The sequence below is a fragment of the Oncorhynchus masou genome, chromosome 13 (assembly GCF_036934945.1).
Source record: "Oncorhynchus masou masou isolate Uvic2021 chromosome 13, UVic_Omas_1.1, whole genome shotgun sequence".
In the NCBI taxonomy this organism is placed as follows: domain Eukaryota; kingdom Metazoa; phylum Chordata; class Actinopteri; order Salmoniformes; family Salmonidae; genus Oncorhynchus; species Oncorhynchus masou.
This window is the reverse complement of record NC_088224.1, coordinates 99,647,474-99,665,333: the sequence shown is the minus strand read 5'-3', so window position 1 is coordinate 99,665,333 and position 17,860 is coordinate 99,647,474. Positions and strand designations below refer to the sequence as shown.

Below are 17,860 nucleotides of genomic sequence, written 5' to 3'. Positions count from 1 at the left end.
GACTGGACCAGGCCATAATCCCCGGGACTCAAAAGAGGAAATGGTGGTGAAAGAGATGCAGGCGAGGCGGCATCCTGACGTAACCACGTCAGCGAGCAAGTAGACTACAGTTGCCCTCTGTTGTATTGGCAAACATGCAGTCACTGGAGGACAAATTGGATGAGCTCTGTTAGAGACTATACTATCGACGGGACATAAAACATGTTTATATTCTCGTGGCTGAATAAGGACTCAGTGTTTTTTCTATGCATCGCCAAGACCAGACTCGGGAAAGATGAAGTCATTCATAATTAGATAATACATTCTTAAAATTAGATACTAAGTCGTTCAAACGAGACACTAAGTTGTTCGAACAAGATATTTCCAAGAGTATTGGGCTTACGTAACTCCCTGTTAAAATAAAGGTTAAATAAAATAAATGTTCTATGTCTGTTATTATGAACTAAATGCTTCCAAAAATATAAATGTTATATTTAATGTGTTATGCATCAGCATACTAGCCAAACACTACCACAGCGTTTTTCTGTAGAGTATAAGGTTATGTGATCCAGTAGTTCAACTGCTTAGTCCTTACTCCTTTGGAAAATTCTAACAACATACATGTTCTATGTACAGTATAATATACAGTATCATGTGATACAGAATAGATAAGGGGTTATGTGAACCAGTAGGTAGGCTGCTCAGTCCTCTCCCATGAATCCCCTTTGTGCTCTTGACCTTAAGTCAGGATGACATGTTTCCTCCTCTCCTCTCCTCACCTCCACCTCTCTTTCCTCTTCTCCTCTCCTCACCTCCTCCTCTCTTTCCTCCTCTCCTCTCCTCACCTCCACCTCTCTTTCCTCCTCTCCTCTCCTCACCTCCTCCTCTCTTTCCTCCTCTCCTCTCCTCACCTCCACCTCTCTTTCCTCCTCTCCTCTCCTCACCTCCACCTCTCTTTCCTCTTCTCCTCTCCTCACCTCCACCTCTCTTTCCTCTTCTCCTCTCCTCACCTCCACCTCTCTTTCCTCCTCTCCTCTCCTCACCTCCTCCTCTCTTTCCTCCTCTCCTCTCCTCACCTCCTCCTCTCTTTCCTCTTCTCCTCTCCTCACCTCCACCTCTCTTTCCTCTTCTCCTCTCCTCACCTCCACCTCTCTTTCCTCTTCTCCTCTCCTCTCTTCCACCTCCCTCTTTCCTCTTCTCCTCTCCTCTCTTCCACCTCTCTTTCCTCTTCTCCTCTCCTCTCTTCCACCTCCCTCTTTCCTCTTCTCCTCTCCTCTCTTCCACCTCCCTCTTTCCTCTTCTCCTCTCCTCTCTTCCACCTCCCTCTTTCCTCTTCTCTCCTTTCTTCCACCTCCCTCTTTCCTCTTCTCCTCTCCTCTCTTCCACCTCCCTCTTTCCTCTTCTCCTCTCCTCTCTTCCACCTCCCTCTTTCCTCTTCTCTCCTTTCTTCCACCTCCCTCTTTCCTCTTCTCCTCTCCTTTCTTCCACCTCCCTCTTTCCTCTTATCCTGTCCTCTCCCCACCTCCCTCTCCTCTCCTCTCCCCTCTTCCACCTCCCTCTTTCCTCCTCTCCTCTCCTCTCCTCTCCCCATCTCCATCTTTCCTCTTCTCCTCTCCTCCACCTCTCTTTCCTCCTCTCCTCTCCTCACCTCCACCTCTCTTTCTTCCTCTCCTCTCCTATATTCTCTTCTCTTCCTCTCTCCTTCACCTTCCTCCTCTCCTCCCCCTCTCTTTCCTCCTCTCCTATCCTCTCCTCTACTCCACCTCTCTTTCCTCCTCTCCTCTCCTCTCCTCTATTCTCTTCTCTTCGTCTCTCCTTCACCTTCCTCTTCTCCTCTCCTCTCCCTCTCTTTCCTCCTCTCCTCTCCTCACCTCTCCTCTCCTCTCCTCTATTCTCTTCTCTTCCTCTCTCCTTCACCTTCCTCTTCTCCAGTACCTATTTCTGTCTGACTGTAACTCACTGTGACATGACATGGCTGGGAGCACCACTTCCTTACTAGCTGTCACTATGGATCTGTCCCAAAAGCACCCTATTCCCTTTATAATGCACTACTTTAGACCAGCGCTCATCAGGTCTTATGGGATCTGGTCAAAAGTAGTGCATTATTTATGAAATAGGGTGCCATTTGGGATGCATCAATTGTAAAATATAATGTCAAATCAGACCTATGTGTGCTGCTGCACTAGCATGCATGTTGTTCATCATGTTGTTTATCATCTAAGGAAAGTCGGAACACAGAAAGGTGGAAGTGTAAAATAATATGTGACTTAATTAAGAACGCACAATTTTGGTGAGGTCATTGTGAAGCAAGGTGAGTCATGGTGAGATGCTGACTGAAGAACCAAGGTGAGTCATGGTAAGGTGCTGCCTAAAGAAGCAATGAGAGGTCCAAGTTTGCCACGGTTAGTTCTCTGCTGACTGTGCGGGCATTGGAGTGGGCTACGGCCGTCTGGGAGAGAGTAGAGGAGGAGCTGGCTTTGTATTAGGGGTTCATGTCTCTGTTCAGAGGTGTCTCCTATCATCTACGGCAGGATGACCACTCAATTTCCGGACAGTAGCAGCATCCAGCGGCTGGAATGAACCGGCGCTCCGTACGCTTTTCAGAAGAGGATTACGCAAGGAGGTCCAGACGGAACTGGCATGTCGAGACAACAACCTCTCCTTGGACACACTCATCGCAATGGCCATCCGTCTGGATAACCTACTTCGGGTGTCGGTACCCTCACCCTCAAGTAGAGGGAACAAGAATAGACTGATGAGTTTCAGAAGAAAGTTATTTGTTTCTGGCCATTTTGAGCCTGAAATCGAACCCACAAATGCTGATGCTCCAGATACTCAACTAGTCTAAAGAAGGCCATGTGTGTTGCTTCTTTTTATTTTACCTTTATTTAGTCATTTACAACATTAGCAATGTCTACACTGTATTTCTGATCAGTTTCATGTTACTTTAATGGAAAAAAATTTGCTTTTCTTTAAAAAACAAGAACATTTCTAAGTGACCCAAACATTTGAATGGTAGTGAAAGTTCCCACGGGGATAAGGAATTTGCTGCTGACTTGGGCACACAGCTCTCGATGCTGCACATCCAGGAATCACCCATACTATTCAATCTTTCACTGAAAAGTATCGGTGGCCCACCCTGGCGCAGGACGTTATTCGTTACGTCAACTCCTGTTCTGTGTGTGCCCAAACAAAATCTCCCCCAGCACACTCAAGTAGGGAAACTCCTTCCCCTTCCCATGCCTCAGTCTAATGGAAGAAGAAGAAGAAGATTAACCAGGAGCTGGGGAGGTTCCTGAGGAGTCACTGTCAGCCTCACTACTGGGTATAGGCCTCAGTCTAATGGGAAGGTGAAGAGGATGAACCAGGAGCTGGGGAGGTTCCTGAGGAGTCACTGTCAGCCTCACTACTGGGTATAGGCCTCAGTCTAATGGGAAGGTGAAGAGGATGAACCAGGAGCTGGGGAGGTTCCCGAGGAGTCACTGTCAGCCTCACTACTGGGTATAGGCCTCAGTCTAATGGGAAGGTGAAGAGGATGAACCAGGAGCTGGGGAGGTTCCTGAGGAGTCACTGTCAGCCTCACTACTGGGTATAGGCCTCAGTCTAATGGGAAGATGAAGAGGATGAACCAGGAGCTGGGGAGGTTCCTGGGGAGTCACTGTCAGCCTCACTACTGGGTATAGGCCTCAGTCTAATGGGAAGATGAAGAGGATGAACCAGGAGCTGGGGAGGTTCCTGAGGAGTCACTGTCAGCCTCACTACTGGGTATAGGCCTCAGTCTAATGGGAAGATGAAGAGGATGAACCAGGAGCTGGGGAGGTTCCTGGGGAGTCACTGTCAGCCTCACTACTGGGTATAGGCCTCAGACTAATGGAAGAAGAAGAAGAGGATGAACCAGGAGCTGGGGAGGTTCCTGAGGAGTCACTGTCAGCCTTACTACTGGGTATAGGCCTCAGTCTAATGGGAAGATGAAGAGGATGAACCAGGAGCTGGGGAGGTTCCTGAGGAGTCACTGTCAGCCTCACTACTGGGTATAGGCCTCAGTCTAATGGGAAGGTGAAGAGGATGAACCAGGAGCTGGGGAGGTTCCTGAGGAGCCATTGCCAAGGACCGGCAGGGGGAGTGCGCCCGATTCCTTTTTCGTGGCGGAGTACGCACAGAATTTGTTACTTCACTCCTCCACCGGTCTGACTCCCTTCCAGTGTGATCTGGGTTATCATCCAGCCCGGGATCTGTGGACCCCGGGCCAGACCAAAGCTCCTGCGGTGGAAAGGGAAAGGAAAGGGGGATACCTAGTCAACTGTACAACTGAATGCATTCAAATGAAATGTGTCATCTGTATTTAACCCAACCTCTCTGAATCAGTGAGGTGTGGGGGGCTGCCTTAAATCGACATCCATGTCTTCAGCACCCGGCACACAGTGGGTTAACTGCCTTGCTAAGTAGGCAGAACGACAGATTTTTACCTTGTCAGGTCGGGGATTTGATTCAGGGCTTACTTGCCCAATTCTCTAACCACTAGGCTACCTGCTCCCCATTGGATGAGTGGTTCAGGAGTGCAGAAGATATGTGGAGTGATGCACACGTGAGACTCCAGCACGCCATCCACTGTCCGAAGGAGGATGCGAATTACCACTGCAGGTAGGCTTCCGTGTTCCATCCTGGTGATCACGTCTTGGTCTCCACCAGGAACCTCCCACTCCGCCTGCCCTGCAAGAAACTGAGCCCCCAGTTTTTGGGGCCGTTCAAGGTTCTCCGGACAGTCCACAAGGTGAGCTCCCCAGTGACTACCGTATCTCACTTCCTTTCATGTCTCCCTTCTCAGGACAATTGTTCCTGGTCACCTGGCTGAGGCGGTCCCCCATGACATCCCTCCTGGATGTCGAGGGAGGTGCCACATATGCCATTCAGAGAGGGCTGCCTCGCTTCTTGCTCTTGGTAAACTATGCAGTATTTTATTTTTGTATTTATTCTTTCTTACATTGTTCGGCCAGAGTTTTTTGTTATTACATACAGTCAGATAGAACTATTCTATATCAAAGCGGCGATAACTCACTACCAGCATTACGACCAGGAATACGACCAGGAATACGACTTTCCCGAAGCAGATCCTTTGTTCACACCCAACAGGGCAATTTAACTTCTTGATGCACCCATCCCGTTAGTGGGATCATTTGCGTCAACATCAGATGGATTGCAGGGCCGCCAAATTCAAAATAAATTACTAAATGTTTTTTAATTTTCATGAAATCACAAGTGCAATATAGCAAAACATAGCTTAGCTTGTTGTTAATCCACCTGGCGTGTCAGATTTCAATACAGCTTTTCGACAAATGCTATCCAAGTGTTTATGTAAGAACATCTCTTAGTAGATCAAATATTACAAACAGCTAGCCGCCAAGTATATTGGTCACGAAAGTCAGAAAAGCAAGAAATTAAATTGCTTACCTTTGAGGATTACACAATAAATGTTACACAATAAATGTTCCTTTTGTTCCATAAAGATTTTTTTTATATCTAAAATACCTCCATTTGTTTGGTGCATTATGTTCAGAAATCCACAGGCACGAGCGGTCACGACATCGCAGACGAAAATTCCAAATAGTATCCGTAATGTCCACAGAAACAAGTCAAACGTTTTTTATAATCAATCCCCAGGTTGTTTTTTCAATATTTAATCGATAATATATCAACCGGGACTTTGGCTTTGTCAATAGGAGAGAGAGACACAATGGCTGCTCCAAACTGTTACACAAGCAACATTTTGGGGTCATCCAGCTATACACTAACGCGATGTGATCTTTCTCACTCATTTTTCAAAATAAAAGCCTGAAACTATGTCTAAAGACTGTTCATAACATGGGGAAGCCGTAGGAAAAGGAATCTGGTTAATATCCCTTTAAATGGAGGGAAGGCATTCAATGGAACATGGAGCTTTCAAAATAGAGTCCATTTCCTGGTTGAATATTCCTCAGGTTTTCGCATGCAATATCAGTTCTGTTATACTCACAGACAATATTTTGACAGTTTTAGAAATGTTTTCTATCCTAATCTGACAATTATATGTATATTCTAGATTCTAGGCCTGAGAAATAGGCAGTTATATTTGGGTACGTTTTTCATCCAAAAATCAAAATACTGCCCCCTACACTCAACAGGTTTTAACTGATTCCAGAAGCCGACCCAAAACAACACCGACGGAGGAGAGGTACTCAGAGTGGTACTCGGAGTGGTCTTCTAGTCTGATTTAGGAAGCGTGCACACCACCCACCGCTTCCGAGTATATTACTTGCTTATGTTCAGTCTCTGGATAATAAAGTTGACGAGCTCAGGGCGAGGTTTTCTTTCCAGAGAGACATTAACATACTCTGCCTCACAGAAACATGGCTCTCTCGAGATATACTGTCTGAGTCGGAACAGCCAGTTGGATTCTCAGTTCACCGCACAGACAGGAATAAATATCTCTCTGTGGAAGAAGAAGGGTGGGTGTGAATGTTTCATGATTAACGACTCATGGTGTGATTGTGATAACATACAGAAACTCAAATCCTTTTGTTCACCCGACCGAGAATACCTCACAATCAAATGCAGACCCTGTTATATCCCAAGATAATTTTCTTTGGTTATAGTCACGGCCGTGTCTATCCCCTATCATGACGTGGCACTCTTTGGGTACAGCGAGCACCACCCCCCTCTCTCTGCACCATCCCCCTCTATCTCTCACCGCCTCGCTGTCTTCGCCCTACCAACAGGCTCTGTTAGGCAGGTAATAAATTCCTAGGAGTTCTCTCCTCATGGCCAGAGAGAACAAAGGAACTTCTTCCACATCACAGAACTTGAGAATTGAACAATATTCATGTTCTGGAGAAGGTATAAACGGTCGGTGAAGTAGCCAGCTATGAACTCGTCCATTTGGTACAATTTGGTGACCTCAAGAAAGACAATTCAGCCACATTACCATAACTCTGTTTATACAAGAGTCTCAGTTGTAGGGCTTGCATCTAATTGTTGTATAAAATGAATGAGTAAAGATTAAACTATTTGTGAAATTATGTAATGTGATTTTAAACTGTTTAATGAAGTCAAAAACACGACACCCCACTTTTCTGAACTATGTAACTCCTATCTATCTATCTTCAGATCATAATCTCCCAGATGTCATCTTTCCAAATATACCAAGCCTTGGCATTTCAGTAGTTACCTTTGGGTATGTCTATTTTGGCGGAAATCTACATTTTGCCATTACATTTAAGAGGCTGTTAACTACTCAGTTCAACCAAGTGTAACAGACGTTGCAAAGATGGGCTGTTCAAAAACAACGCCTGCAAACAAACATCTCTAGAGGAACGTGTAGCGTTGGCATCAGAGGTCAGAGTAAACTGCACAGTTTTAGATAGAAATTTCACTGGAAATAATTGCAGCACTAATTCCAAGGAGCAGTAGCTGGTAGAGACAACTCTGCTTGATGTGATATAGTGTATCACTCTGTGAATTGTCTGTATCTCCCTATGTGTGTGAGGACTATACTCTATTTAAGGACAGTAGATTGTGCAGATAAATCTACAACATTTGACATTTTTGAGAGTAACATCATGGCAACGAGAAATTTCAGCTTACTAATGGGAGATGAGAGAGGTAGCTAGTGTTCCAGATATAACTCACATCTGTGTCCTCATGAATATCCCTTGCTCTCAGTTCGCTGCTGCCTTGGTTCTAGCTCCTTGCTGGAGCTACATGTGTGGGTAATGGCCGTGCTTCCTCCACAAATGTATTTTTCAGCAATCAATACGCTACTATGACTATAAAAACAACTGCAACAACAAGTATTATCAGCCAATGCAAGGAAAATGGCCTCAGAAATAAAACAGACAGAGAACCAAATACCCCCCCCCCCAAAGCATTTGAGAGAGAGGGATGTTACAATTGCTCTTTCACACTTGTTTAGCCTGAAAAAGCTGTTTTACTATATTTATTAAAACGTAAATTGAGGATCTGGGGGACAGGGGTCAACCACAATATTTCCCTGAGTAGAAAATCAACATACAGGATGTGTCCGGAATCACCCCCTATTCCCTTTATAGTGCACTACTTCTGACTAGAGCCCTATGGGTCATGACACAAAGTAGTGCACTACAGGGAATAGGGTTCCATTGGGGATGCATTCAGAGCAATAGGAATTGGTCAGAGACCATATACAGTCTGGGTTACTAGAGGATTGACAGATGCATTATGAGTTATTAGAGGGTTGACAGATGCATTATGAGTTATTAGAGGGTTGACAGATGCAGTCTGAGTTATTAGAGGGTTGACAAATGCATTTTGAGTTATTAGAGGGTTGACAGATGCATTTTGAGTTATTAGAGGGTTGACAGATGCATTTTGAGTTATTAGAGGGTTGACAGATGCATTTTGAGTTATTAGAGGGTTGACAGATGCAGTCTGAGTTATTAGAGGGTTGACAGATGCATTTTGAGTTATTAGATTGTTGACAGATGCAGTCTGAGTTATTAGAGGGTTGACAGATGCATTTTGAGGTATTAGAGTGTTGACAGATGAATTATGAGTTATTAGAGGGTTGACAGATGCAGTCTGAGTTATTGGAGGGTTGACAGATGCATTATGACTTATGAGAGGGTTGACAGATGCATTATGACTTATGAGAGGGTTGACAAATAGAGTCTGAGTTATTGGAGGGTTGACAGATGCATTATGACTTATGAGAGGGTTGACAGATGCAGTCTGAGTTATTAGAGGGTTGACAGATGCATTATGACTTATGAGAGGGTTGACAGATGCAGTCTGAGTTATTAGAGGGTTGGCAGATGCATTATGAGTTATTGGAGGGTTGACAGATGCAGTCTGAGTTATTAGAGGGTTGACAGATGCATTTTGAGTTATTAGAGTGTTGACAGATGCAGTCTGAGTTATTAGAGGGTTGATAGATGCATTTTGAGGTATTAGAGGGTTGACAGATGCATTATAAGTTATTAGAGGGTTGACAGATGCATTATGACTTATGAGAGGGTTGACAGATGCAGTCTGAGTTATTAGAGGGTTGACAGATGCATTAAGACTTATTAGAGGGTTGACAGATGCAGTCTGAGTTATTAGAGGGTTGACAGATGCATTATGACTTATGAGAAGGTTGACAGATGCAGTCTGAGTTATTGGAGGGTTGACAGATGCATTATGACTTATGAGAGGGTTGACAGATGCAGTCTGAGTTATTAGAGGGTTGACAGATGCAGCCTGAGTTATTGGAGAGTTGACAGATGCATTATGACTTATGAGAGGGTTGACAGATGCATTATGACTTATGAGAGGGTTGACAGATAGAGTCTGAGTTATTAGAGGGTTGACAGATGCAGTCTGAGTTATTGGAGGATTGACAGATGCATTATGACTTATGAGAGGGTTGACAGATGCATTATGACTTATGAGAGGGTTGACAAATAGAGTCTGAGTTATTGGAGGGTTGACAGATGCAGTCTGAGTTATTGGAGGATTGACAGATGCATTATGACTTATGAGAGGGTTGACAGATGCATTATGACTTATGAGAGGGTTGACAGATGCAGGCTGAGTTATTAGAGGGTTGACAGATGCATTATGACTTATTAGAGGGTTGACAGATGCATTATGAGTTATTGGAGGGTTGACAGATGCAGTCTGAGTTATTAGAGGGTTGACAGATGCATTTTGAGTTATTACAGTGTTGACAGATGCAGTCTGAGTTATTAGAGGGTTGATAGATGCATTTTGAGGTATTAGAGTGTTGACAAATGCATTATGAGTTATTAGAGGGTTGACAGATGCATTATAAGTTATTAGAGGGTTGACAGATGCATTATGACTTATGAGAGGGTTGACAGATAAAGTCTGAGTTATTAGAGGGTTGACAGATGCATTATGACTTATTAGAGGGTTGACAGATGCAGTCTGAGTTATTAGAGGGTTGACAGATGCATTATGACTTATGAGAAGGTTGACAGATGCAGTCTGAGTTATTGGAGGGTTGACAGATTCATTATGACTTATGAGAGGGTTGACAGAGTCTGAGTTATTAGAGGGTTGACAGATGCATTATGACTAATGAGAGGGTTGACAGATGCAGTCTGAGTTATTAGAGGGTTGACAGATGCATTATAACTAATGAGAGGGTTGACAGATGCAGCCTGAGTTATTGGAGGGTTGACAGATGCATTATGACTTATGAGAGGGTTGACAGATGCAGTCTGAGTTATTAGAGGGTTGACAGATGCATTATGACTAATGAGAGGGTTGACATATTCATTATGACTTATGAGAGGTATGACAGATACAGCCTGAGTTATTAGAGGGGTGACAGATGCATTAGGAGTTATTAGAGGGTTGACAAATGCAGTCTGAGTTATTAGAGGGTTGACAGATGCATTATGAGTTATTAGAGGGTTGACAGATGCATTTTGAGTTATTAGAGGGTTGACAGATGCAGTCTGAGTTAGTGTTGACAGATGCATTAGGAGTTATTAGAGGGTTGACAGATGCAGTCTGAGTTCTTAGAGGGTTGACAGATGCATTTTGAGTTATTAGAGGGTTGACAGATGCATCATGAGTTATTAGAGTGTTGACAGATGCATTAGGAGTTATTAGAGGGTTGACAGATGCAGTCTGGGTTATTAGAGGGTTGACAGATGCATTATGAGGTATTAGAGTGTTTTGTCCAAATGTTTTATCCATTTGCAATATGATTTCATAGGAAGTCAAAAGTCAAAAGTCAAAAATTGCAAAATTTCATAAAAAACTTCACACACCCCTAAAAAAGTGCTTTCTGGACCGTTTTTCGAAATTCTTTAGAATTTTGTGTCAATTACACACGTATAAGAACTGTATCAACATACTTTAGTCATATTTTATTATCATAATTATTTTTTTTTTACTTGTGCATAAGGCATATGTTTTGTGGGGGCCAAATGTCATAAGAAATTTGACATGCTCAAAAATCCTGCAGAAATGCAAAATTGACTGGCCTGATGAACTCGGGAAGGCCGGGCAGTGATTGTTGTTCCTTTCAATCACTCGTGGTGTTGATTTCATCATGTCCATTTGTTTATGTTTTCTCACTCTTGCAAAGTCACTGTGCATTTGCAATATGGTTAACTGGGCATTCACCATCACGAATTTGTCATGCCATAAAAACCGTGCAGGAATGCCAAATTGACTGGCCCGATGAACTCGGGATGGCTGGGCAGTGATTCTGGTACCTCTCTATCGCTCGTTAGGGTTGATTTCAGAATGTCACTTTTGGTGATGGTACCTCACTGTTAAAACATATTGCAAATGTTTTCTCACTTTTGCAAAGTCACTGAAAATCGTGCAGGAATGCAAAATTGACTGGCCCGATGAACTCGGGATGGCTGGGCAGTGATTCTGGTACCTCTCCATCGCTCGTTAGGGTTGATTTCAGAATGTCCATTTGTTTATGTTTTCTCACTCTTGCAAAGTCACTGTGCATTTGCAATATGGTTAACTGGGCATTCACCATCACAAATTTGTCATGCTATAAAAATCGTTCAGGAATGCCAAATTGACTGGCCCGATGAACTCGGGATGGCTGGGCAGTGATTCTGGTACCTCTCCATCGCTCGTTAGGGTTGATTTCAGAATGTCACTTTTGGTGATGGTACCTCACCGTTTAAACATATTGCAAATGGACAAGAGTCACCAGCAAGTCACCGTCCATCAGTCAATTTGATATCATTCTGACACCAAACTGATACAAACTGACACCAAACCCACTTTTCCCAACTCGTTTAGGAGCCAAGTATCACATACTTCAGAGCTGGCCCAAAATTCACAACGCCTTCGGTTCAAACCATAAAAAAACATAAAACACGTAGTTACGTTCTAGCTGCGGGTCCATTTCTTGTGTTATGTGTAGGCCTAGCTGAGGCGACCCCGAATCCCAAGTTTCGGCTCGATAGGTCATTTGGTGTCCGAGTAAAACCCTAATTGGTGCTGAAAATCCACTTTTTTCAATTACTTGCTACGGGGTCCTTGAATGAGCTATCGGACAGAAACGTTGGGTTCTGTCTCTATGGGCCGGGACGGTCACAATGCACCTAGTCTTGTGACTCTGGGACATTTATAAATGTCGCCATTTTCGTAATGGTCAAAATGAATTGAAGTCATTGCAAATGTACGAGGCTGTTTCTCGGTCCGAGAACCTTCTAGAGCGCCGTAACTCACCACGCACTATCGACCTGAGGTCTAGAACAGGATTCTAAAGTTTCGGAACTCTAGGTCTGACGGTTCTTTAAAAGTTCCAACAATTTTAACTAATGCAGGGAGTGTATGTCTCTACGCACCCCAATGGATCCCTACTTCCAAGCTGTGTGTGTGTGTGATTTAGTTTTCCTTTGAAGTTTTATGGGAAAAATGACTGATTTACAGTTCATGGGGGTTGCCTAATCACATATATGAAGTTTTGGAAAGATCCAATTTTTTTTAACCCCTCGAAACAGCCCATGAGACACCAATTATGGCACTTCCGGTTGTTACAGGAAGCTATAACTCAACACACATCCTCATTGGGGTATTCTATTACATAATCCTGAGTTTCAAGTCTTTACCATAAAAACTGACTGATTTACACAGGGTTGAATGCAGAGTCATTTTCACCTTTGCTGGTGATGTACATCCAAATACATTTTTGGGTGAATTTAACCACTTCCGGTTTCTCCAGGAAGCTTAGAATCGACACAGGTAGACCTCATAGTGGTCTGATGGACTGTCATAGAAGACAGGTTCATAAGGCATTCATAATCCACATAGGCCTCAGGTTGAATTTAGAGGAGCAGGCAATGTATTCCTATGGGGAGAGAAGTCAATGCAAACTGTTTGATGTAAACACCTTCTTTTAACTGTGAAGGGTTAATGCCACACGGTCAAGGTTAGGCTTGCACAGATCGGGAGGACCTTAGGAACAGTCCTGTGTTTGAATTGTCCTTCTAAACCTAACCGTTCCGCCGCTGTCACCCAAAATCAAATGATGTTGTGGTGCAGGCTTCATTTTGGGCCTACTTTTCTCATGGTCGCTGCACTTAGACCGAGCGAGCTACGGTCAAGCGGGATATCTCGTTGAACTCGGCACGGCCTTGGGATTATGTTTATGCCATTGCCTGCTCTCTGTGTCTTTAAGCACCGCGCTTTGTCACTCCATCCTTGCTGTGTGTGTGTGTGAGAGCTTTTCTTTGACATCTGTTGGGAGAAATGACTGATTTTACAGTTCAGGAGGGTTGCCTAATCACACATATGATGTTTTGAAAAGATCTGACCTTTTTAACCCTTGGAAACAGCCACTATGACACCATTTAAGGCACTTCCTGTTGGCACAGGAAGCTATAAATAAACCCATATCCTGATTGGGGTATGCCTTTACAGAATCCTGAGTTTTAAGTCTTTACGTTAAGAACTGAGTTATTTACGGAGGGTTTAGTGAGTGTGTGTTATTTTAGAAAATCATAGAAAATCACAGAAATCTCGTAGAGCTCCGCAGCACACTTTAAAAATATTCGTATGAACACCCTGCAACTGGATCTGTAACTGTTGAAAAAAAACACCTATATTTGAACATCACCAATCTGTCATTGTGCGATTTCTCTTAATTGACGATAGATAAATGGTTGATTTTTTTTATTGACACCGGAGGCTCCTTGACTTTCACGTGAAGTGAAAAAATAATTTCTCTATTTTCATTTTGGACCTTTAATCCCAGAAAAATGGCCATAACTCAAAAACCGTTGAGGCCTAGACGCCATCTTGTTCGGGGCCACCTGCCCATTATGCCAAGCCTATGCTCACCAAGTTTCGGCTTCTAAATATTTTCAGTTTTCGAGATAAGGCCCGTCGTGATTCGTGATGTTTTGTCAAATTGCAGTATGATTGCTTATGCCCTCTTGTGGGATTTTCCGGGATAGCGGAAAATGACCAAAATTTGATTATTTTATAAAACGAAAACCGAATGTCCGACAAAGTTAATTTGATGACTTCCCGGTAGGTCTGGCCCTGCCGCTCGGCCCGACGCCGTCCCCGAGTTTTACAAATGTTTTCGGACGTCTAGTAAGGGACTAACCATACAGAAAATGTCGAAATGTTCCCTTAAGGTATGGTAGGGTGAACAAAATGACTTTCTGTACGTTATCACAATCACACCATGAGTGGTTAATCATCAATCACTGTCCATCTTCTTCCCAGAGAGTTCTTTATTCCTGTCTGAGTGATGTACTCAGAACCCAGCTGACTGCATGGGTGGGGACAGTTTATCCGGAGAGAGCTATTATTTCATGAAAGTAAGTTACAGTCCTAAACCCCAGTATGCATTATCACACATTCAGTAATTATGATCAATTTGAACTCCCTGTTAGGTTATACCTCCACCTTGTCATACAAGCAGAGGTGGGAGAGGTGAAAGATGAATAGCAAGATGGCGCCGACAGAGATGATCGCCTCGCTTCAGGTACTTAGGAAACTATGCAGTTATTTGTTTTTTTTGTGTATTATTTCTTACATTGTTATCCCAGAAAATCTAAATTGTTATTACATACAACCGGGAAGAACTATTGGATATAAAAGCAATGTCAACTTACCAACATTACAACCAGGAATCTTTGCCGAAGTGGATCCTTTGTTCGGACCTCCACCCTGGACATTGGATCTGATCCCAGAGGCCGACCCAAAACAACATGGTCGCCGCAGGAGAGACAGACGGAGCGTCCTACTGGTCAGACTCAGAAGGCAAGCACACCATCCACCGCTCCCTAGCATATTACTCTCCAATGTCCAATCTCTAGAAAACAAGGTGGACAAAATTAGTGCACGAGTCTCCTTCCAGAGAGACATCAGAGATTGTGACATTCTCTGTTTCACGGAAACATGGCTCACTCGGGATATGTTGCATCGCGCCGACAGAAACAAACATCTCTCTGGTAAGGAGAAGGGCGGGGGTGTATGCCTTATGATTAACAACTCATGGTGTAATCACAACAACATACAGGAACTCAAGTCATTTTGTTCACCTGACCTAGAATTCCTTACAATCAAATGCCTCCTGCATTATCTTCCAAGAGCATTCTCTTCGATTATAGTGACAGCCGTGTATATCCCTCTTCCCCAAGCAGATACCTCGTCGGCCCTGAAGGAACTTCACTGGACTCTATGTAAACTGGAAACCATACATCCTGAGGCTGCATATCTTGTAGCTGGGGATTTTAACAAAGCTAACCTGAAAACAAGACTTCCTAAATTCTATCAGTATATCGAATGCGCAACAGGGGCTGGAGCATTCTGGATCATTGCTACTCTAACTTCCACTATTCACATAACGCCCTCCCCCGACCTGTCTTCGGCAAATCTGACCATGACTCCATTTTGTTGCTCCCAGCCTGTAGACAGAAACGAAAACAGGAAACGCCTGCTCAGTTCTGTCCAATGCTGGTCTGACCAATCGGATTCCACGCTTCAAGATTGCTTTGATCACGTGAACTGGGATATGTTCCAGATTGCCTCAGACAACAACATTGATGTATACGCTGATTCGGTGAGCGAGTTTATTAGCAAGTACATCGAAGATGTCATACCCACTATTAAAACCATTCCTAACCAGAAACCGTGGCTTGATAGTAGCATTCGCTCAAAACTGAAATCGCTTTTAATCATGGCAAGGCGACTGGAAACATGACCGAAAACAAACAGTGCAGCTATTCCCTCAAACAAGGCAATCAAACAAGCAAAGCGTCAGTATAGAGACAAAGTAGAGACGCAATTCAACGGCTCAAACACGAGATGTATGTGGCGGGGTCTACAGTCAATCACAGACTTCAAAAGAAAACCAACCCGGTCGGGACATTGACGTCTTGCTCCCAGACAAATTAAACAACTTCTTTGCTTGCTTTGAGGACAATACACTGACACTGACACAGCCTGATACCAAAGCCTGTGGGCTCTCCTTCTCCGTGGCCAACGTGAGTAAAACATGTCGTGTCAACCCTCGCAAGGCAGCCAGCCCAGGCAGCATCCCCAGTCTCAGAGCATGCGCAGACCAGCTAGCTTGTCGGTTTACGGACATATTCAATCAATCCCTATCCGGTCTGTTGTCCCCACATGTTTCAAGAGGACCACCATTGTTCCTGTTCCCAAGAAAGCTAAGGTAACTGAACTAGTTGACTATTGCCCCATTACACTAACTTCTGTCATCATGAAGTGCTTTGAGAGACTAGTCAAGAATCATATCACCTCCACCCTACCTTATTCCCTAAACCAACTCAAATTTGCATACTGCCCCAATAGGTCCACTGACTATGCAATCGCCATCACACTGCACACTGCCCTAACCCATCTGGACAATAGGAATACCTACATAAGAATTCTGTTCATTGACTACATTTCAGCATTTCTTGGAACTACCCATCCCGGATCCGAGAGAATTGTCATCAACTGACACTATTTAGCATAACGCAACGGACAAAAAAAATATTACTCGAAAATATTCATAGTCATGAAATCACAAGTGAAAAATAGTGAAATACAGCTTAGCCTTTTGTTAATCACCCTGTCATCTCAGATTTTGAAATTATGCTTTACAGCCAAAGCAAGACAAGCTTTTGTGTAAGTTTATCGATAGCCTGGCATAGCATTATGTCCAGCTAGCAGCAGGAAACTTGGTCGCGAAAATCAGAAAAGCAATCAAATTAACCTTTTACCTTTGATGATCTTCGGATGTTTTCACTGACGAGACTCCCAGTTAGACAGCAAATGTTCATTTTGTTTCATAAAGATTATTTTTATAGCCGAAATACCTCCTTTTGTTCTTCACGTTTGATTGAGAAATCTACCGGAAACTGCGGTCACGACAACGCTGAAAAATATTCCAAATTAGATCCATAATATCAACAGAAACATGGCAAACGTTTTTTATAATCAATCCTCAAGGTGTTTTTCAAATATCTATTCGATAATATATCAATTGGGTCAGTTGGCTTCTTAGTAGGAGCGAGAGAAACAATGGCCGCATTTGTCTATTACGGACGACACAACAGTGGTAGGCTTGATTACCACTCTGAGAGCCACCAGCTGACCACTGACGCAATGTTGTCGTTCACGCTCATTTTTCAAAATAAAAGCCTGAAACTATGTCTTGTGACACTAGACACATTATGGAAGCCATAGAAAAGGGAATCTGGTTGATGTTTCACTGCTCAATAGGGACGCATAGGAACGCAGACATTTCTAAATAAGAATCACTTCCTGATTGGATTTTTCTCAGGCTTTCGCCTGCAATATCAGTTCTGTTATACTCACAGACAATATTGTTACAGTTTTGGAAACTTTAGAGTGTTTTCTATCCTAAGCTGTCAATTATATGCATATTCTATTATCTGGTCCTGAAAAATAGCCGGCCTACTGGGAGGAGGTGGGGCCATCGGAGTTTGGTGTCAGGGAAATAACCTCACACTCAACGTCAACAAATCAAAGGAGATGATCATGTACTTCAGGAAACAGCAGAGGGAGCAGCCTCCTATCCCATTGCCTGTTAACCCCGCTTACCATCCAGAAGGTGAGGTCAATACAGGTGCATCAAAGCAGGAACCGAGCTCCCTAAATTGTATCAGCATATCGATTGAGCAACCAGGGCTGGCAAACCTTGAATCATTTTTATTCTAACTTCCGCAAAGCATATAAGGCCCTGCTCCGCCCTCCTTTCGGAAAAGCTGACCACGACTCCATTTTGTTGATCCCTGGCTACAGACAGAAACGAAAACAAGAAGCTCCCACACTGAGGTCTGTCCAACGCTGGTCGGCCAATCTGATTCCACACTCCAAGACTGCTTCCATGACGTGTACT

General features: G+C 43.6%; 1 protein-coding gene across 1 annotated transcript in view; it reads right to left on the bottom strand.

Annotated features, from left to right (window-relative positions):
- Positions 1 to 17,029, bottom strand: part of LOC135551592 (axoneme-associated protein mst101(3)-like) — a 36,564-nt gene extending 19,535 nt beyond the window's left edge. Inside the window, exons 1-2 of the mRNA XM_064982792.1 lie at positions 16,719 to 17,029; positions 14,607 to 14,806 (exon numbers count right to left, since the gene is read on the bottom strand). The gene's annotated coding sequence lies outside the window, so the exon portion shown is untranslated. The remainder of the gene's footprint in view (positions 1 to 14,606; positions 14,807 to 16,718) is intronic.
- Positions 17,030 to 17,860: the final 831 nt, after the last annotated feature.